The 21,771-nt window shown below is 43.4% G+C and overlaps 1 protein-coding gene across 1 annotated transcript in view; it reads right to left on the reverse strand.

Moving 5' to 3' along the window:
* BRPF1 (bromodomain and PHD finger containing 1) overlaps positions 1-21,771 on the reverse strand; it is a gene marked incomplete at its 5' end in the record, with an annotated part of 1,674,836 nt that overhangs the window by 1,329,058 nt on the left and 324,007 nt on the right. The gene's annotated exons all lie outside the window — the stretch shown is intronic.

Genomic DNA, 21,771 nt, shown 5'->3' on the forward strand with positions numbered 1-21,771 from the left:
GTCAAAACAAGAGTTGGAAGATTTTATTAGTTATTTGAGTAACACGACCACTTTTTTTTTAAATTTACAAGTCACATGGACAGAGAGAGGATTGAATTTTTAGATATTCTTTTGTACAAAGAACGGCCATATACATTCAGACATTTACCGTAAAAAAATATACAGCAACACTTTTTTACATTATGAGAGTGGTCACCCTCAATTTCAAAAGAAAAATGTGGTGAAGGGTCAAATGATTCGATTGTCAAGGCTCAGTAGTCAGGATGACGGTTTTAAATTTGAACTGCTGAAGCTTATTGACATGTTCATAAATAGAGGATAGCCAATGGATTTAATGACTAAGTTAAGGATGTCAAAATGAGAAGCAGCAGTAATTTTAGACCTATTCTCTTGGATTCAAGTAGAAGTGTTGGTTCATTTAATACCATTGAGATTAATACACTTACTACTAACAACTATATGGCAATGGTGCTGAATTATGATTCAGGTATGAAAATTAAGAACATTATCCAGACAGTATGGGATAGTGCATTTCCTTCAGACTTAAAAGTATTGGGTCCAAGACTGAGATTCATTAACAGTAGGGGTTCCAACTTGAAAGACCTGTTGGAAAGAGGTGTAGGGACAACTAATGGTAACATCTCACGGATGGGTAAGTGTGGCACATGCAGTATTTGCAAGTTTATTAATGACGGAGCTTATATACACATAGACAGTTACAAAAGAACACTAAACTGCCCAGGGTACTGTAATTGTAATACTGACATTGTAGTATAGTCACCTATCATGTCCTGCATTTTACATAGGAATGACCACACATAAATGAAGGATATGTATTTTGGAACATAACAGACAAATAACAAGAAGCCTACAAGTGCTTTATTTAACCACAGAACGATGTGTGACAACTACAAAATATTTATATTTTTTGTTATTGACAGGGTGCCCAAAAAAGAATGGGAGGTGATGTTAAAACCTTACTAGACATGAGAGAATGTCTATGGCAGTTGTGTCTGGATGCAACAAAAACACCAAGCATTAATGAAAACATTTATATTGCAAGCGTTTTGAAACATAAATCCCAGTTTATTTAACAGATGATTACATGTTTAACTTTCCTTGGACAAAGTACTCACCAAAGGGGTTTACATGAAACAGTTTAACTACCACTTTTTCTGCTTTAAGATGTGGTTTTATCACAGTATTTCTTGTGCTTTTTTCTTTGCAGCAGGGGCTGGGTTAAGTAGCTAATCGGATAATTAATTTTAATGGATGTTTTTTATATTGGCTGATTGCCTCTTTAGGACTATAAAAGTCCTGATTTTTTTGAGTGTAACTGACTCTGAAGAAGCCCAATGTTATGGGTGAAAGTGCTAAGTCAGTGATTCTACATTTACAATAAAGCTGTGGTTTTATCGAGTCACAGATATTTTTATTCTTACTAGTGTTTGTTCAACTTATCGTGGGTGTCTTTATGAGGGATCGGACATCTGCACTGACATTTACCCTTTCTGGATGAATTGAAAAGGCAGTAATACAAAAGGAAGAACTGAAAAGGTCCCCAACGGGGTGCTTAGTTTGAAACTTGAATCAGTCGTCAGCGAAAGCAGTAACACCTTGCATATGACTGGCAGCTGGAAAGCTCTGAGGGCTGGTGCGTGCAGACGTCACTTATGGCCTATGTATTCCCACCTAGTCCTGACGTCTCACACACCTAAGAGAGACTGAAAGCTTTGGGATACTGGCCGTACATATGCAAGACTAGAAGGGTAAACTCATATGCAGAACACTGCAACATACGAATAGGAGGACATCAATCAGTAGAGAGTAAAGATCTACATAATGTGCTGACTGTGCTGACTCTATAATCTTTATCTACAGTAGTAATATTTTGGGTCTATATTAGATCTTTGAACACTTAAGGCTGTCAACGCCGAAACGTCGACACCTAAACGAAGTCTAAAACATGACAGGCCAATTACGCCTTTCATCTGGGATTTGCCTTTTTCCCTGATGTAGAGTGATCTCGGAGTTGGTATATTTAGTTAGGGGTTGTATGATTAGGGGTTTAGAGGTTTTTTTTTTTTGGCCATGCAAAGATTTTCCCAGGGAAAAATTTGCATAATTGGCCTGTCACGTTTATTAGATTTCGATGTTTAGGTGTCGAGGTTTCGGCGTTCAACAACCTAAGCATTCGAAGATCTAATACAGACGCAATATTTCACACAAGAGAGATAAAAAATAAAGTTAATAAACAGTGTGGCATACACTTTTGGAGGGGCTTGGTGCATGTAAACTTCCATGCTTGAGGATAGTTGGTTGTGAAGGGAAAGTCTTGAAAGAGGTAGGATTTTGAGTTGTTCTAATTAACAGAGGCACAGCATTCCAGTTCTTGGCCACTGGGCATGAATAAAGAAGCTGGCCAGGTGGGAGGTTAGGTTTGTGAACCAGCAACAGCTTCGGATCCCCTGATCTAAGGGGCCGGTTAGGGCGGTAGTAGTTGAATGTTGAGCTCAGGACAGTCTACGGGTCGAGAGAGTATTTTGTCAGCTGTGGATAGTTGCAAGTAGGACAGAGTTTGGTAGTTCTAGCCATTTCAGTGACTTAAGAGCAGTGTAGTGATGGGTGGAGTATTTAGAAATGGTTGCAATTTTATTGCAGCATGTCTCAAGTTTGGATTTAGCACAGCTTTGGATATTAGTAAGTAGAGGGGCACCACATATGAGAAAGGGTAGGAGGTAAGTTGTGGCTAGGGTTATTTTTGTGACTGGGTTTAGGAAGTGATTGTCTACATGATTGTGTCTATAGAGGATTCCAAGTTTAAGATGTGTTTTATGAATGTTGTGCTGTATATGCAGGTCGCATTTCATGTGTATGTCGACAGTGACTCCCAGGAGCTACATGTGGTTAACGACTTCGATTATAGACTTACTATGAGACTAGATGGTGAACTAAGGGGTTGTTTTCCTAGGCGTGAATAGTATGATTTTAGTTTTATTTGGGTTCCGAGCTAAGTGGTTGTTGTACATCTAGGATTCAGCGGAGAAGGCCTTTTGAGTTAGCTGAATTAGATCAGAGATGGAGTTGGCAGAGCAGAGAATAGTCGCGTCAACTGCGTACCTCTCAACTTCTTGGCACAAAAAAATCTGGCAACAGCCAAAAATAATGGGGAACAAAGGCCCAAAGATGGGGACAAATTTTAAATACTGATCATAGAAACTTAGAAAGTTGCTAAAATAAAAGGTGCTGTGTTAGCATACAGCTTCTGAAGAATAGGAAGTCTAAAACTCAAAGTCTGTTCATTATTTAGTTACTTCAATGCTCACTGATTTTGCAGAAAACCACAAATTTTATAAGGGACAGACCAAAAGTACGAGGCAAACATCTATACAGTTGAGAGTTATGGTCATCTGCATATTGAATGACAGATCCTTGAGATAGAGACAAGTGGAAATTGTTTATGAATATGCTGAACATGAGTGGTCAAGCATGTAGCCTTGGGGAAATCCGGTAGGGGTGCTGAGGAAAGAAGAGATGGAGTTTTGCTGACAGCCTGTTGTCTTTCTTTTAAGAAACTACAGAACCAGCTTAGAATGGGCAGGGAAAGACTGATCTTAAATAGTAGCGTAATAAGTAAAGGGTGAGAAACGGTGTCAAATGAGTTGGATAGGTCAAGGAAGAGGGTGGAGACAATTTTGCCAGCATCACAGCCACTGTTGACTGCATCCATAAAGGAGAGAAAGGCTATGGCCAGACCGGAAGCCATGTTGTTAGGGTGTATTTATTTAGAAGGTAGCGGAGAAGTTGTGTCGATGCATTTTTCTAAGATTTTGGAGATCAGAGAGAACTGTAACGGGTCAGAAGTTAGTGATGTCAGTATCACTGCCACCTTTATGGAGAGATAAAATGAAATGTGGAGAGATATGGAGCAAGGCAAGTATGAGTCTAGCACTGAGCAGCATTTTACAATCTCTAAGAATGATGTGTTGATATGAATAAAAAATAGACTTCAATAATTGGCTTATTTTTGGTATCATTCAAAAGAGGTCGAATATTTATTAGCCTGGGAGGATATGATCAAAAGACCACACTGCTTTGCCAGGGATGGTCTGCGTCTGTCCCCTCTAAAGTTTTGAACATTGACAAATACATTTCCATCCCCACAGTGCCTTTTCTAGGCAATGCCAACCTGATGCACCTACTAACATAATGAAGCAAGCAAAGGAAAATATGAAGGTGTTACCAATCAATCCTAGGTGCCTAAGCAAGAAACTCACTTTCCTAAAAGACTTTCACTCCGCAGAGGGCACTGCAGTCTGTGTAGTGACTGACATGGTTTAAAATAGTGTACAGCACTCCCGCTGTGTATGGCTATAATGCCTTCCACACATTTAGACCAGTGACTACAGAGGAGGGGAAAAAAGTGGAGGTATCTCAATCTACATCCAAAGACAGACTCTCATCGAGACATAAAAGCAACATGATGCACTAGTTTCTTCATGTCCAAATAACCATCAGAAAGGTCACGTACCATATATCGGATAACTACAGAACTTCCTCTACGACAAAAGAAAGCCACAATACCTTTTTACAGGAACTACAATCACTCAGTATTAAACTCAATACCATTTTCATAGGTGATCTAATCTATTAAACTATAAAGGGGAAAACCAACACAACCACTAGTGCATAAAAATAGATTACTGGAAAATGCTCTGGGGCAATTAGTTAAGAGTACCCACTAGTAGGAATAACACCTTGGATCTTCTTACCAATATGAGAGCACCTTGCTTTATCCCTCACGTATCTTGATCACTTGTTAGGTCTGATCACAAAGCAGTGCCCTTTGAAATAAAACTGAAACAAGAGATCTCTTCCACCCAAGGTACAGAAACTTCAAGACAACCTATCGACTCAAGTGATATAATGGCAAGCTTCAAATCTCCACTAAACCCAGTTAACTCAACTGAACATCCAGAAACATATGCAACCACACTACACCAGATGTAGCTGTACCCTAGAGGAAAAAGTGCAGAGCAAACCCCCAGAAACAAACTTGCATGGCGGAAGCATATCAACAAGCTTTATAATAAAAGGAAAGAATTTTGACCAAAAGCAAGAAGAGTAATTTCCCAGAATGTTAGGGCCCTTGTCACTGAAACAAAACTCAGGGGCTTAATAAAATCCACAAAGTCTGAGGATAAAATAGCTACCCAAGCCAAAGACAATTACAAAGCATGTTTTAGTTATGTTCATAATTTCAAAAGCACAACACAGTAATGCAGAGTTGAGTGTGAACGGTGTTATGTACACTGAGGCTGAAGATAAGTGAATCTACTGGCCAATAAATTTAGCTCTAACTTCATCCTTCTCTCCCTTCCATCTGTCCCTCAATTTAAACTTGAACCTGGCTCACCCTCCAATAATCACAGGAGACCAAGTCGTAAAAGTGCTATCAAAAGCTAAAAATACTGCATTAATGGGTCCTGATGATATCCCTGGATGGATCTTAGAGAGCATTAAGCACAATTTAGCCACACCCTTAACACCACCATTCAATTTTTTTCATCCTCTATAAAGGTTTTGTACCAAGCAAACAGAAAACAGCTATAGTCATTCCCCTACATACGGGAGGTCCTTCCACAGACCTAAGCAAATCAGACTCAAGTCTGACTAGCCTCATATGCAAAGACTTACCATGGAATCAATCAGGCCTTATGGAACCTCCTAACACTGGACCAGTCTCAGTTTGGATTCGTCAAGAGCAGGTCATGCTTACTCAACCTGGTGGATTTTTTGAAAAGGTCACCACAGCAATGGATGAAGACAAAACAGTACAGACTGCATGCTACGACCTGTCCAAAGCTTCCAACACAATCCCCCAGTCAGGAATAGTAGAAAAGTTAAACAAACTGGGAATAAACTCCTATGTCACCCACTGGATTGCCAACTGGCTCACAGATAGAATGTAGATAAGCAAAACGGGGGAAGTTACCTCCACAAAGTCACCAGTGAAGTCCCCCAGGGTTGTGCTAGGATCTCTCCTTTTGACATCAACTTTTCTGAAGTAAAAGCCAACAACAAAGAGCTCTACCTGGCTGACTAAATTTGCAGATGACTGCAAGCTACTAGCAGTCACTCGATTCCCAAATGATTTAGTCATCCAGCAAGGAAGATTTGGTCCAAATAAATAACTCAGACCAAAATCATGGACTGAAACTAAATGTCAAAAAATGCATTGGGAAATCAACTATCCCAAGGGACTACCACATTGACAATATGCCCCTACGAGTTGGACCCAGGTGTTCAGGATTTGGGAACTTGTGTGAACCTTGTGTGGCCTAATTTTTGTCCAGTGTGTGTCTATTGTAAGAAAGTCCTTCTATATTGCACAGCTTAGAAACTCGGGTATTGTGTCTAGATCTAGGGATGTCACTGTCCCCCCTTTAATTAGCCTTCAGGGGTTGGGAGGGTGGCCTAATGGTTAAGATGTTTGCCTTACAAACACAAGGTGCAGGGTTCGATTCTCACAAGGGATAATTGGCTAGGCTTACAATGGCTTGGCAAGGGCAGTTAGCCTAGTATTAACCTATGAACCTATTAGTCAAATCATTGAATATAATGCCCCCTTTGGCATGCATCTGTCCAGACAAGTGCAACAACTGGAAAGCCCATACCTTATTAAAAGGATACAAGGCCTAAACAACATGTCTTAAATGGACCAACTCAAAGTACTGTCACTATACTCAGTATCCTCTAGACTTTCAGAAGGTGGCCTGTGAGTCGAATACAAAAGGCATTCTCCAACCTACTAGTGATGGATTTACTGCACATCAGCAAGTCAAACGACAAAAGAGATGCTCTTGTCTAGGGATCTAAACCTCCTGCAACATCAACAGAACAATTTGGAGGGACATGCATCTCACAGAGGATACCACTGCTTGTACAAACTCCCCACCCACATAAAACGAACTTCATTCCTGTCCATATTCAAACGCAACTTAGATCTATGGATGTGAAACAAAATTTACCCCAGAACTGCCACCTGTACTACTAATGGACAGAGGTGGCTCCTAAATGCTTTATCCCATGCATGGGTTTCCTCAAATTAACTATGGTATGATTCCAGTTATTCTCATTAGGGGTGATGTATATAATTATAGACCATGGGATGGGTAAGGCCAATCTATAGCCAAATGGGATAGATTAATTTGCGCACAAAAAGGGAAATTGGCTAGGCTTAAAATAGTCCTCAATGGCAGTTAGCCTAGTACTTGCCTATGAATCTATAAATAAATCTATAACTAAAAGTAAAAAACTGGTACATGAAAGAAACCATACCAAAGTCAGATGCAGTAGAGGCTTGAGGTGATGTGTTCCACTCTTCTGTTGCAGTATTCATTACATGAGGGAGTTCCCCACAGTAGGCAGCCTGACAGACTTTTACTACTGTAGGGTGCATAGTACAACGCATGCAGGCTGCAATCAAACGTTGGCCATAAAAGTGATGTATGCAGACAGCATTCTGAGAACTAATTGCCCCAGGAGGAATGCCTACCAAGGAGGTAGGGTAAGAATCATCTAAGAAACAAGGTCAGGGGACGGAGGGGGAATAGGAATACTGCAACAGTAAAGAGAAGGACTTCTATCACTATGGCAAGATTTTACACAACTATTCTATGTCCTTTTATTCATCTGTTGCAGTATTCATTACATGAATGAGAATACCAATGATCATGAAAGTAAGGGAAGAAGGTGTAGCTGAGCTTTCCAGGAAGCCATGCAGTACGGCCCTAGCAAACCATGATTTGGAGATTCCATCTAACCTGTAGTGTTTGGTGAAGGTTTGGACTGAGGTCCATGTAGCTGTTTCAAGAATGGAATTAGTATCTAGTCTCTTGAAAAAGGCCCCAGATGAGGCAACATCTCTAGTGGAGTAGGCCCTGACGGATTAAGGGAGAGTCTTGCCATGGTTCCGTGTAGCAAAAGATAATAGTCTTGGAAAACAAGGAGGAAATAGTCTGCTTGGACACAGCCTGCTCCACAGCCTTGGGGTGGTATGAAACAAAAAGTTGATTTGACTTTAAATACTTAGTTTTTTCTTCTTCTAAATAAAATCTAAGCTGTATGTGGACATCTAAAGTATGGAGCACCCTCTTACTATGGTTCTGGGGGGGGGGGGGGTGAAAAAGGTAGGTAAGTGGATGGACTGACTTAAAGACAGGTTATTGACTACCTTGGGCATGAATGAGGGGCTTGTGTGCAGGGAAACCCTGTCCTTGTGCAAGACCAACAAAGGAGATATACAAGGGCCTGTAGCTCAGACACTCGTCTTGCAGAAGTCAAGGCTAGCAGCAACAATTTTCCAAGAGCAGTACTGTAGGGGAGCAGAGGAAGCTGGCTCGAATGACGAATCTCAGATTTTCCAAAACAAAGTTAAGGTCCCAGGGAGGTGGAATCGGTTTCCTGGGAGGTCTAATGTGTAGGATGTCTTTAAAAAATTGTTTGGCCTCAAATTTACTAGCTAAGGGAGGAAATAGAGGCAGACAGACAGATATGGTTGCCATATGGGCTTTCATTGCAGAGTAAGATAAGCCAGCGCTGAGCAATTCACACAAATAAGATGAGACCCATGGGAATTTCCACTGTTAATGAAGCCTGGTTTCATTTCAGACACCAGGTTGAAAATCTCTTCCATTTAGCTAAATAAGATTTTCTGGTATTTGGTTTCCTGGCCTCCTGTAGGACTGGAAGCACTTCCTCAGAGAATAGGTGTCTGAAAGGAATTAGTACCCCATCAATCACAGGATCAACTGGAGTCTCAACAGGTGGGGATGGGTGAGGGTCCCTTTGTATGGTGCGAGAAGGTCCACTCCAAGGTAACTTGTGGTGATTGCCCTTGGCTAAATGCAGGAGGAGAGGGAAAGTACAGTTGTGTACACTTACCATAAATGTAGATGTTCGAGTGTATTCACTGTTGCAGTCATTACATTTGGGTAATCTGCTGGCAGGTTGCCCTCAATCGGCCTGAATAACAAAATCTTGGGTCCTGCGTCGGTTGCGGTCTCCTCTTTCATGACGTCAGGGGTAAAAAAACATGCAGCAGACGCCGTTTTCTTTAGTTTTTCTTGCCTCAGATGTCAGGAGCCCCCCAAATGGGGAGCAAAAATATATAAGTAAACAGTAAATATATAAATACACTTTTAGAAGCATAAACTTTACCTTCAACTAAAAGCAAATACACCACAAAAGCTTTAGAGTATAGTGAAGGAAAGAAAAGGTATAGAAAGGGGGATGGCGGGTGGGTAACCCGGACTGCAACAAAGAATACACTCGAACATCTACATTTATGGTAAGTGTACACAACTGTACTATGTTCTTCGTGTTTCACTGTTGCAGTCATTACATTTGGGTAGAATCCCAAAGCTATGGCTGTGAGGATGGAACTAAATAGCATTTGGAGCGGCTATAAGGCCCTGCAGAACTGCAGTGGCAAAGCCTGCCCTGGATTTAGAGAAGAGAGGCAAATGATAATGCTTTGTGAAGGTATGAACAGAGCTCCAAGTAGCAGCTTCCAGAATGTCTTTGGTTGGAACTCCTCTGAGAAAGGCTGCTGAGGTAGAGGCAGCACTGGTGGAATGTGACCAGATTCCCTTGGGTACAGGTTTACCATGATGCAAGTAGCAGAAACAAATGCAGTGGCTTATCCACTTAGAAACAGTCTGCTTTGATATAGCCTTTTCCCTCTGATCCTGAAGCAAATGCCACCAGTAGTTACTCAGACTGTCAGAGATGTGGTCCTGTTTAAGTAGAATCTTAGTTGTCTGTGTACGTCCAATGAATGCAGAATCCGCTCCCCTTGTTCTACAGATTTGGGTAAAATGTTGGCAGGTGAATAGTTTGGTTAAGAGCCACACTGGATACCACCTTAGGCATAAAGGAAGGATTGGTCCTGAGGTATATCCTGTCCGGGTAAAATGTAATAAAAGGCTCCACAGCCATGAGAGCCTGTAGTTCTGAAATCCTTCTTGCTGAAGTGATTGCCAAAAGGAAAGCTGTTTTCCAAGATAAAAACTTTATATCTGCAGTAGCTGCTGGTTCAAAAGGAGGCAGGGTGAGTTTTTCCAACACAAAACTGAGGTCCCATGCAGGATTTGGTGATCTTCTGGGAAGGCTTAAATTTTTGGCCCCTCTAAGATACTATTTTAGCAGAGGATGAGAGAAGATGGGAGGCTCCGTGTTGTAATGAGCCAAGATGGTAGAGATATGGATTTTTATTGAAGAGAAGGATAGGCCCCTGTTAAGCATCTCCGTCAAGTAATGTAAAATCTGAGGGATATTTGGTTTTGCTGTGCCCGTTCCTTGTGCTTGGTTCCAAGCACAGAATTTCTTCCATTTATCAGCATAAGATTTTCTAGTGCTAGGCCTTCTGGCTTCCAAAATGACATCCATAACAGATTTACTGAGAGGTGTTGTTTGAATAATTACATGATCAGCCATGCTGCCAGGTTCATAGTTTGGAGCGGAGTGTGCAGAATTTGATTGTTCTGCTGAGACAGTAGATGAGGTATTTGAGGCAAGTACCAAGGAGGGGAGTTGAGACATATTCCTTAGAATTGAGTACCAGTGCTGGTGAGGCCAGTCAGGAGCAATTAGGATCATTTTTGGTCTTTTCTGTCTGACCTTTAGTAAGACCTTGGGGAGAAGAGGCAAAGGAGGAAAGGCATAGACTGATAGGTTTTTCCAACTGAAGGATAGGGCATCCACTTTCCATGCTTGTCTGTGATAAATCCTGGTGCAGAATTTGTCCAGTTGATAATTTTGGGGAGAGGCAAACAGCTCTATGTCTGGGCTCCCCCATTTCTGCGTTACCATGCTGAAAACGTGTGGATCCAGTTTTCACTCATGAGGGTCCATAAGATTTCTGCTTAGGTCGTCTGCCAGAGTATTTTGTTTTCATGGCAGGAATTGAGCTTGAAGATGTACTTGGTAAGTCAAGGCTGTGTCCCACAATGCCATGGCTAGTCTGCAAAGGGGGTAGGAATGTGTACTCCCCTGCTTATGTACCACATAACCGTGGTGGTGTCCATCTTTATCAGTAGTTGTCCTGGATGAAGTAAGTCCTTGAAGGCTGTCAGGACATTCTGAACAGCTAGCATCTCTTTCTGGTTGATATGAAGATGCATTTGTTTTGGGTTCCATATGCTCTGAATGCATCTCCCCACCAGGTGGGTCCCCCAAGCATAGTCTGATGCATCTGTAGTTAGGGTTTGGGTGGCAGGGGGTAGAGTGAATGACAGTCCCTTGTTTTGGTGACATGTCTCTGCCCACCAAAGAAACTCCTGTTGTAGGCAGGGAATGAGAGGAATCATTGTTTCCAGACTGTGACAATGTTGACTCCCATAAACTTTTTAGGTACCATTGAAGTTTCCTCATATGCTGTCTTGCATATGGAATTAGTAGAATGCAGGATGCCATGAACACCAAAGCCTGCAGAATTTGTCTTGCAGATAACTGGGTTTTTGTTGCCATCTGTTTGAAGTATATAGTCAGTTGCCTTTGGTTGTCTGGCATAAGGTAAGCCATCTGGGCAGTTGTATTCAAGCTTGCACCCAGGAATGTAATTTTTTTGAGAGGGTACCAGTTGTGATTTCTTTTCATTTATTGTGTACCCTAGGCATGTTAGAAGCCTTTTTTACAAACGCCAGATGTTGAAGAAGAATGTCCTTGTTCTCTGCTTGAATGAGACAGTTGTCCAAGTAAGGATAGCTTTGTATGCTTCTTTGTCTGCAAAATGCAATTACTGGTGCCAGGCACTTTGGAAAGACCCTGGGAGCAGTAGATAAGCCAATGGGAAGTGCAGAGAATTGGTAATGCATAAAACCTACCTTGAAGCGGAGGTATCTTCTGCACGATTCCCTTATTGGGATATGCAGGTATGCCTCTTTTAAGTCTAGAGTCACTAACCAAGCGTTGTTGCCCAGCATAGGCAGTAGCTGTTGTAAAGTCAGCATTCTGAATTTTGGAATGTCCAGGAACGTGTTCAAAATAGATAAGTCCAGTATTGGACCCCAGACATTGTCTTTTCTGGGTACCAGGAACAGTCTTGAATAAAAACCTTGTCCTTTTTCCTGTTCTGGTTGAATAGCCCCCATATCCACGAGGGACGCAACTTGTTTCTGAGCCTCTGCCCATTGATTTAGTGGCAGATCTGGCCAACCGTTTGGAATTGGCAAAGTATGGAAATAAAATCTGTACCCCTGGGTTACTATGTTTAATACCCACTTGTCCTGGGTAATTAACTGCCAATTTTGAGCATGAAGTGCTAATTTTCCCCCCAAGGGGGCTGCTAAAAGATAAGTGCTTGGTGATGGTAGAGGGAAGCCATTGAGACTGCTTACTGCAGGGCTGTGCTTTGTTTCCTCCAGATTTGGAGGTGGAGGCACCGCATTGCTTTGACCTGTAAGATCCCTGTGACTGGTATCTTTGAGGCCTTTTGAGCGCCTGGATTTGCCTTGAGAGGCTCTGTTGGACACAGGAAAGGACCAATTTTTAGTAGGCCAGTGCCTACTGAATCTGGGTGGCTGCACTTGTAAGAAATCTTTTAGTTTCCATAGATTTAGCTTTGTCTTCCATTTTCTTTAAAACACCTCTTCTGCCTTGTTACAAAACAGAGTAACATGCTGTAAAGGGGTATCCAACAATTTAGCTTTAACATGATCAGGCAGATTTTGCTCCTAGAGCCAGGCATGCCTTCTAATCACAGATCCAGTAACTGCGGCCCTGCAAGAGGCCTCCAAGGAATCAAAACCACATTGCAAAGTATGCTTTCCAACCTGTTCTGCTGCATGCAATAATTCCTGTAATTCTTTATTTTCCACACAATCAAAAATCAACACCATTTTCTGTTTCAATAAGGCCATAACATGCTGTTGATATTTAAGCATATGAAACTGGCAGTTTAAGGCCCCAATTCCCAAGGCTGCAGTCGTATAAGCCATCTTTCCCCATCTACCCAGCTCCCTAGAATCTCTATCAGAGGGGGCAGGATTTTTGGCTGTAGATGCCTTTACACCTTTCGGACCCTGTGAGATAGTTTCAGGATCAGCAGCAGGATTTATGAATAGAAATTTGTGGGAGTCAGGAACCCTGTAATATCTGTCTGGCTTACTAGAAGCCGGAGATAGGGAATCCGGAGCCATGCTTGATTCCGAAAACACATCAATAATGTCTAATACAGGAGGTATAGCCAAAGGCCTATACTGAGGAAGAAGGATGTCCCTAAGCCTCTTTTTTGATTCAGAGAAATCCTGACTATCCCAATGAAAATGTTCCCTTAAAGTATGCAAAGTTTCTCCAAAAGAATAATCCTCAGGAGGAGATGCAGATGGGATGGATTCTTCTGCATCTGAATCCTCATAGGGTAGTATAGAAAATTCCTGATCAGAAGAAATAGAAACCTGATCTGAAGATTCATAAGTGTCTTGCCTAGGCCTCTTAGCAGGGGAGGGGGGGGCCCTGATCAAGGTAATTATGTCCTCAGCCATTTTGATCATCTGTTTTTTAGGCATAGGGGCATGAGCACATGGCACATGCGTCCGTTTTTTTAGACTTAGGTGTTTTTTATCTTGTTTTTGAAGCTGGCGTCGGTTTTATATAAATATGTTGAGGCCTGAAAACACCCTCGAAGCCGGTGCCTGCTCCGGACCCATCCAAAGGAGAGACATCCGCGGGTTCAATACTCAGAATCTCACGGCATTCCGGACTCCGCATGGGTCTCGGTACAGGCCTGCGACTCAAAAGTAGCGGGTATCAGGGGCTGCAAAAGCACCTCACTGAGTACCAGCGACTAGCTTAGGAGACGTTTTGTAGTCAGTTTTGGACCTCAATGGTCTGTGTCTCTCTTTTTTTTTGCATTTTTTTGAACTCCGGTAGTCGGATTGCTAACAGACGACATTTCAGGATAATTAAATCTGGATCCAAAATATTTTGAAGCAAAAATATACCGACGCTTAATAGGGCGTTGGTTAAATCTAGCACAAAACCGACAGCAAGGCACATTATGATCTGGGCCTAGGCAAGGAATACAGTACAAATGAAAATCCTTATGCGGTATTTGCTTCCCACAAGTAATGCAATTATTAACTTTTACTGACATCGGTATGGAGCAAGAAAAAGTTTCCCCAACGGGGTAATTAGCTTTAGTTGAAGACTTTGGTTTTGAAACTCAAATGTGAAAATTTCAGGAGTCGGCCGACCGGCACTTGCGAACTGCTTCTGCTTCGGGCACCACGCAGCAAGAAAGACTGAAGAAAATAGCGTAGGCTGCATGTTTTATACCCCTGACGACCTGACGTCATGGAAGAGGAGACCGCAACCGACGCAGGACACAATAATTTGTTATTCAGGCCGACTGAGGGCAACCTGCCAGCACATTACCCAAATGTAATGACTGCAACAGTGAAACACAAACAACAAAGAGACAAATAGCTGATCTGATTTCCTAAGATCCTTTGTTCTACGTAAATAGAAACGCAAATGTCTATGAACATTTAGCTGGTGGAATTTAAATTCTGCCTTATTAGAAAATTCTGGGAAAAATACAGGCAGCTTAATAGACTGGTTGAGGTTAATAACAGAAGCAACCTTTGGCATAAAGAAGGATGTGGTCTGAGGGAAGCCCTGTCCTTGTGAAACACCACATAAGGTCGTCTAACTGAAAGCTTGGAGCTCAGAGACTCGCCTAGCTGAAGTGATGGCTACCAAAAAGACAGTCTTCCATGACAAATATTTCAAGTCACAAGTAGCTGCAGGCTCAAAGGGAGACGAAGTGAGGCACTGTAGCACAAAATTGAGGTCCCATGGCATTACGGGATCAAAGACTGGAGGTCAAAGCAGCATAGTGCCCTTTCAGAATGCCTTACAAAGTCTGCGCCATTAGACTGGGTTCATTAGTGACATGAAAGGTGGAGATAGCTGCTAACTGAACTTTAATGGTTGCGGCAGGTGACCCCCTGACTGAAAAGCATGGAGAGAAATTCCAGAACTGATGAAATTGGTGCGGTGTAAGGGTCAATCTGCCTTTCATGAGCCCAGATGGAGAATCTTTTCCATTTACTGGAATAAATCTTCCTAGTCGAAGGCTTATGGGAAGAAGACAGAATATGAACCACTTCGGGAGAAAAATGATGAAGCCTGACTAGTGATGGAACTGGAGTAGCCAAGCTGTCAACCGCAGGGTCTGAAGAGAGGGATGGAACTGCCCTGACATATGAGTCAATAGGTCTGGCTGTGGGTCCAGAATCCAGGGGTCGCCCATGAGACAGGGATGGAGAAAGGGGAACCAAATTTGACGAGGCCAGTGTGGAGCAATCAGAATCATTCTGCTTCCCAAGAATTGTGCTTTCTGAATAACCTTTGCTATCAGAGGAACGGGTGGGAAGGCATAAAGTAGACCGGAGGGGCTAATCATGAACTACAGTGCCCCTGGATGTCTCCCCCTGTGGGGGGGTAAGGGTGAAGTAGCTGCTGCACTTGGCATTGACGGGACTGGCAAATAGGTCGCAGCAAGGCTGACCCCATCTGTGGAAAATCTGCTCCGCAACCTGCTTGTTCAGGAACCACTCGTGAGGCACGAGAATAACTCTGCTCAACCTGTCGGCAATCACGTTGGACTTCCCGGAATGTGCATTGCCACAAGAAAAAGTTGTGAAGACGCTGCCCACTGCCACACACTAATAGCCTCTCTGCAAAAAGGATATGACTTGGTTCCCCCCTGTTTGTTCAGATACCATACTACCGACATGTTGTCCGAGTGGATTGCAACCATCCCGAGAGGAAGAAAGCTAGCACTGCTCTTATCTCCAAGACATTGATATGCAAATGTATCTCGTGCTCTTACCACGTGCCTTGGACTGTCCTGCCGAGATAATGCCCCCCCACCCAATCTGGGAGGCATCTGTGGTCACCGCGGCAACTGGAGGAAGTGGAAAGTACAGTTTTGTACCTACCATAAATGTAGATGTTCGAGTGGTTATGCTGCTGCAGTCATCACACTTGGGTTATCCTGCCGTCAGGCAGTCCCCGCATTCGGCCTGAATTCCAAAGCCTTGGTCCGGCGTCGGTTGTCGTCGCTTCTTCCCTGACGTCAGTGCGGCAGGGGTATAAAAGAGGCAGCAGATGCCATTTTCTTCAGTTTTTTCTTGCCCCAGATGTCAGGTGCCCTAAACTAAGAAGGCAAAATAAGAAGCTTGCAAAACATACCTTAGTGCAAAACAATGGTACTAGTTGTAAGCAAATACACCATATAGACATGCATCCCAAAGGTTGAAGTACATGGAGGTATAAGAAAAGCCTTGTTGGGTAGAGGGGATGGAGGGAGGGTAACCTGGACTGCAGCAGCATAACCACTCGAACATCTACATTTATGGTAGGTACAAAACTGTACTATGTTCATCGTGCTATGCTGCTGCAGTCATCACACTTGGGTAGAGACCAAAAGCTATGGTTGGGTGGTAGGAGCTAAACTGGATTAGGTGCAGCTAAGATGCCCTGCAGAACTGCAGTGGCAAACCCAGCTCTGGTTTTTGAGTATAGAGGAAGGTGGTAATGCTTGGTGAAGGTGTGCACTGAACTCCAGGTAGCTGCCTCCAGAATGTCCTTTGTTGGGACTCCTCGGAGGAAGGCTGCTGAGGTTGCTGTAGCCCTGGTAGAGTGAGACCTAATACTAGCAGGCACTGCTTTCCCAATGGTGTGAGTAGCAAAAGCGGATGCACTGTGCTATCCATTTGGAGATGGTCTGTTTTGAAATAGCCTTTCCTTCTGAGCCTGGTGCATAGGATACAAGGAGTTGGTCAGATTTTCTGAAAGCCTTTGTCTTGTCCAAATAGTAACGTAACTGTCTGTGAATGTCCAAAGAGTGAAGGAGTCTCTCATTTATTCTGTGGGTTTGGATAAAAGGTGGCCAAGTGTATGGTCTGACTGAGAGCCACACTGGATACTACCTTTGGCATGAAGGAAGGGTTGGTGCGTAAAAATACTCTGTCCTGATGGAAAATGATGAAAGGTTCCACTGCCATAAGTGCCTGCAGTTCTGAGACTCTGCGTGCTGAGGTGACAGCCAGCAGCAGGGCTGTTTTCCATGACAAGTATTGAAGCTCTGCTGAAAAGGCTGGTTCGAAAGGAGGAAGTGTTAACTTTTCCAGAACAAAATTTAGATCCCAAGTTGGAGTTGGTGGTTTTCTGGGGGGTCTTATATTTTTTGACCCTCTGAGAAACTGCCTTAGCAAAGGATGAGAAAAAATGGGAGGAACCGTATCATACTGAGCTGAAATGGCTGAAGCATGGATCTTTATGGATGAGAAAGAAAGGCTTTTGTGTAGCATCTCAGTTAGATATTGGAGTATGTGCGGAATATTTGGGATGCCAGGATTTAGGCTTCTGGCCTGGCTCCATACACAAAATATTTTCCATTTGTCTGAGTAAGTTTTTCTGGTGCTGGGCCTCCTGGCCTCCAAAATGACATTCTGGACGTCCTTTGAGAGAAGTGTTGTTTGATAATTTAAGGTATTTTCCATGCAGCTAGATTGAAGGTCAGTTGACTGTGAAGGATCTGAGAGTTTTGTTGGGTTAACAGCAGAGGGAATTGAGGTAAGATCCATGGAGGGCTGCGAGTCAAGTTTCGTAGTAGTGGGTACCAGTGTTGACGTGGCCAGTCCAGAGCAATGAGGATCATCTGTGGTCTCTCTGATCTGGCTTTCAGTAATACATGGGTCAGTAGAGGCAGAGGTGGGAAGACAGACTGACAATGCTGTCCAACTGAATGATAGGGCATCCACTTTCCAGGCCAAGGGATGATAAGTCCTTGTGCAAAACTTTTGTAGCTGGCAATTGTTGGTTGAGGCAAACAGATCTATGTCTGTTGGTCCACACCTTTGAGTTATCATTGAGAATACTTGTAGGTGTAGTCTCCACTCATGAGGGTCTGTCAAATTTCTGCTTAATTTGTCTGCCAAAATGTTTTCTTTTCCTGGCAGGAATTGTGCTTGCAGTTGTACTTGGTAAGTTAATGCTGTGTTCCACAAGTCCATTGCCTGTCTGCATAGTGGGTAGGAGTGCGTTCCTCCTTGTTTGTTTATGTACCACATAACTGTGGTGTTGTCTGTCCTTATTAGAAGTTGTCCTGGATGCAAGAGGTCCTTGAAGGCTGTTAGTGCATTTTTTACAGCTAGCATCTCCTTTTGATTGATGTGTAGTTGCCTTTGGTTTGCAGACCATTTGCCCTGTATGCATTGTCCTGCCATGTGTGCACCCCAGGCGTACTCTGATGAATCTTGTCAAGGTTTGGTTTGCTGGAGGTGAGACAAAAGGAAGGCCCTTGTTTGCTTGGCATGCTTGAGCCCACCATAGAAACTCTTTTTGAAGGCAGGGAATGAGAGTTATACTTGCTTCGAGGCTGTGTCTGTGTTGGGACCATACACTTTTTAGGTACCATTGTAGTTTCTCATATGCAGCCTTGCATATGCAATTAGTTGAATGCAGGATGCCATGTACCCAAATGCCTGCAGGAATTTCTTTGCAGTGAGCTGGGTAGAAGTTGCCATCTTTTTGAAGTACTGAGCCAGTTGTTTTTGCTTGTCTGGCATGAGGTAAGCCATCTGGGCCATTGTATTCAAGCTGGCACCCAGGAAAATTATTTCTTGTGAGGATATTAGTTTTGACTTCTTTTTGTTTACTGTGTACCCTAGGCAACTTAGCAACTTTGTTACAAATGCCAGATGCTGTAGTAGGATGTCTTTGCTGTCCCCTTGGATCAGGCAGTCGTCCAGATATGGATACATTTGTATTCCTGTCTGCAGTATGCAATTACTGATGCCAGGCATTTCGTGAATACTCTGAGTGCAGTAGATAAGCCAAAGGGCAATGCAGAGAATTGATAATGCGTTGTGCCTGCCAAAAATCTGAGGTATCTTCTGCAATCTTGTCTGATAGGGACATGCAGGTATGCCTCTTGGAGGTCCAACGTTACCAGCCAAGACTCCTTGCCCAGCATGGGAAGAAGCTGCTGTCGTGTGAGCATTTTGAATTTGGGAATGTCCAGGTACGTGTTTAGAATTGAAAGGTCTAAGATGGGTCTCCAGGCTTTGTCCTTTCTTGGTACTAGAAACAGTCTTGAGTAAGATCCTTGACCTTGCTCTTTTGCAGGTACCTTTTGAATTGCTTTCATGTTCATGAGAGCTGAAATTTGCTTTTGTGCCTCTGCCCATTGGTTTGTTGGCAGATTTGGCATGCCTCTCATCCGTGGTAAAGTGTGAAAATGAAATCTGTAGCCTCAGGTAATAATATCCAGAACCCATTTGTCCTTTGTAATGATGTGCCAATTTTCTGGAAAAAGAGCCAGTTTTCCTCCTAGAGGTGCTGCCTGGGCAATTTTGCTTGGCAGGCGAAGAGGAAAGTCATTGAGTTTGTTTTCTGAAGGGTTGAGATCTGTCGTCTCCCCCTCTGAGTTGTTTGCCATCGTCTAGGCCTGAAGGTACCTTGTGCCTGGCCTCTGCCCCTTTAAGGTCTGTCTGAAGCAGGAAAAGACCATTTTTTTTGATGGCCAGTTCCTGCTGAAGCGAGGAGGTTGTACCTGTAAAAAATCTTTAACTGTTTGATTTGATTTTGCCTTTTCTTCCATCTTCTTTAAAACTTCCTCTGCTTTGACACCAAATAACGCATCCTTTTGCAGTGGAGCATCCAGTAACTTTGCTTTGACATGTTCTGGTAAGGTCTGCTCTTTCAGCCAAGCATGTCTACGTATTACAGACCCTGTGACTGCTGCTCTACATGAGGCCTCCAAAGAATCAAAACCACACTGCAAGGTATGTTTTCCCACTTGTTCTGCTGCATGCAACAAATCTTGCATCCCTTTGAAATCTAGTTGATCTGTTTGAGGGGTCATTTTCTGTTTTAACTGAGTAAGCAAGTACTGCTGGTATTTAATCATGTGGAATTGACAGTTTAATGCCCTCATGGCCAAAGTGGCAGAGGTATACACTTTTTTCCCCCATCTTTGTAATGCCCTGGAATCTCTTTCTGCAGGTAGTGGATTCTTAGCAGTAGAGACCTTAACCCCTTTGGGACCCTGGGAAATGGTTTCTGGGTCTGCAGCAGGGCTTTTATATAAAAACTTGTGAGAGTCAGGGACTCGATAATATCTGTCTGGTTTAGGTGGTGCTGGAGGTAAGGAATCCGGATTTACACTGGATTCAGTGTAGACATCATCCAGAATGTCTAAAACAGGAGGAATGGCTAGGGGTCTATGCTGAGGTAGAAGAAGAAACTCAGAGTCTTTTCTTGGAGTCAGAGTAATCTTGTCCTTCCCAGTGGAAATGCTCCCTCATGGTGTACAGGGTTTCCCCAAAAGAGAAGTATTCAGGGGGGGAAACAGAGGGAATAGACTCCTCAGCATCTGAGTCTTCATAGAGAGGGAAGGAGTAATCCTGTTCCTCAGAGTCTGCTGAGGAAATGGATTCCTGGTCAGGAGGAGGTAAATCTTCCTCCAGTCTAGGCCTTTTGTCAGGAGGGGGCTGGGAACCTCTGATAAGAGTAATCAGGTCCTCCGCCATTTTGAGCATCTGTTTTTTTAGGCATAGGGGCCTGTGTGGGAGTCTGTGGACTCTGTTTCTTAACCTTTGGAAGCTTAGCGTATGACTTAACGGAAAGAGTCGTCGGTTTAAAGACGCCTTCTGAAACAGAAGGCCTGTCCATAGTCTCTGAATCACCGCCAGGGCTGGCCTCCACGAGTTGAAAAGGAACCGGCTCCAGTGGCCCAGTAGATACTGACTGAGAGGTAGCCATATTTTCTAAATCTGCGGTAGTCAGGGGCTGCGTAGGTGCCTTACTGAATACCGGAGATCCGGTGGCAGGCCTAACAGAGACCTCGGTATCTGGTCTAGGCTGCCTGTCTTTGTCCTTGCGTTTTTTAAACATAGCGGTTGTCGGAGGTTCCGACATAATGTAGTTGAATTTTCTGCCAAAATAATGTCGGGCGGTATCAGCCCGACGCTTAATAGTGCGTTTATTGAACCTAGCGCAAAACCGACAACCAGAAATGTCGTGGTCTGGGCCTAGGCAAGGAATACAATAAGAATGAAAATCCTTATGAGGTATCTGCTTCCCACAAGAAATACAATTATTAACTTTGTCTGACATCGGTCTGAGGCAAGAAAAGTTTCCCCAACGGGGTACTTAGCTTTATAGAGGACTTCGGCTGAAATTCTGTTTGAAAATCTCAGGAGCTGGCCAACCTGCACTTGCGAACTGCTTCTGCTTCGGGCACCGCGCGGCAAGAAAGACTGGAGAAAATGGCGTCGGCTGCCTCTTTTATACCCCTGCCACACTGACGTCAGGGAAGAAGCAACGACAACCGACGCCGGACCAAGGCTTTGGAATTCAGGCCGACTGCGGGACCGCCTGACGGCAGGATAACCCAAGTGTGATGACTGCAGCAGCATAGCACGATGAACATCGAAGGGCTTTCCCACAATGAGACTGCTGGTCTGAAGCCACCAGCGTAGATCCTGCTTGCACTTGTCTGCAATCATAATAAGATGGGAAAGCGGAAGATGCTGTAGGGACCACTAGGCAAAGAGCAGCCACTGAAGGAGCCTCATGTGTAGTCTTGCAAGAGGGATTAACATAATTGCGGCAGCCATTGTCCCTAACAATCTGAGAACCATTTTTGCCTTTACCTTTTTCAGTGGAAGCAACACATAGACCTGTTGTTGC

The sequence above is a fragment of the Protopterus annectens genome, chromosome 7.part0 (genome assembly GCF_019279795.1).
Source record: "Protopterus annectens isolate FY-2018-M chromosome 7.part0, PAN1.0, whole genome shotgun sequence".
Lineage (NCBI taxonomy): Eukaryota > Metazoa > Chordata > Ceratodontiformes > Protopteridae > Protopterus > Protopterus annectens.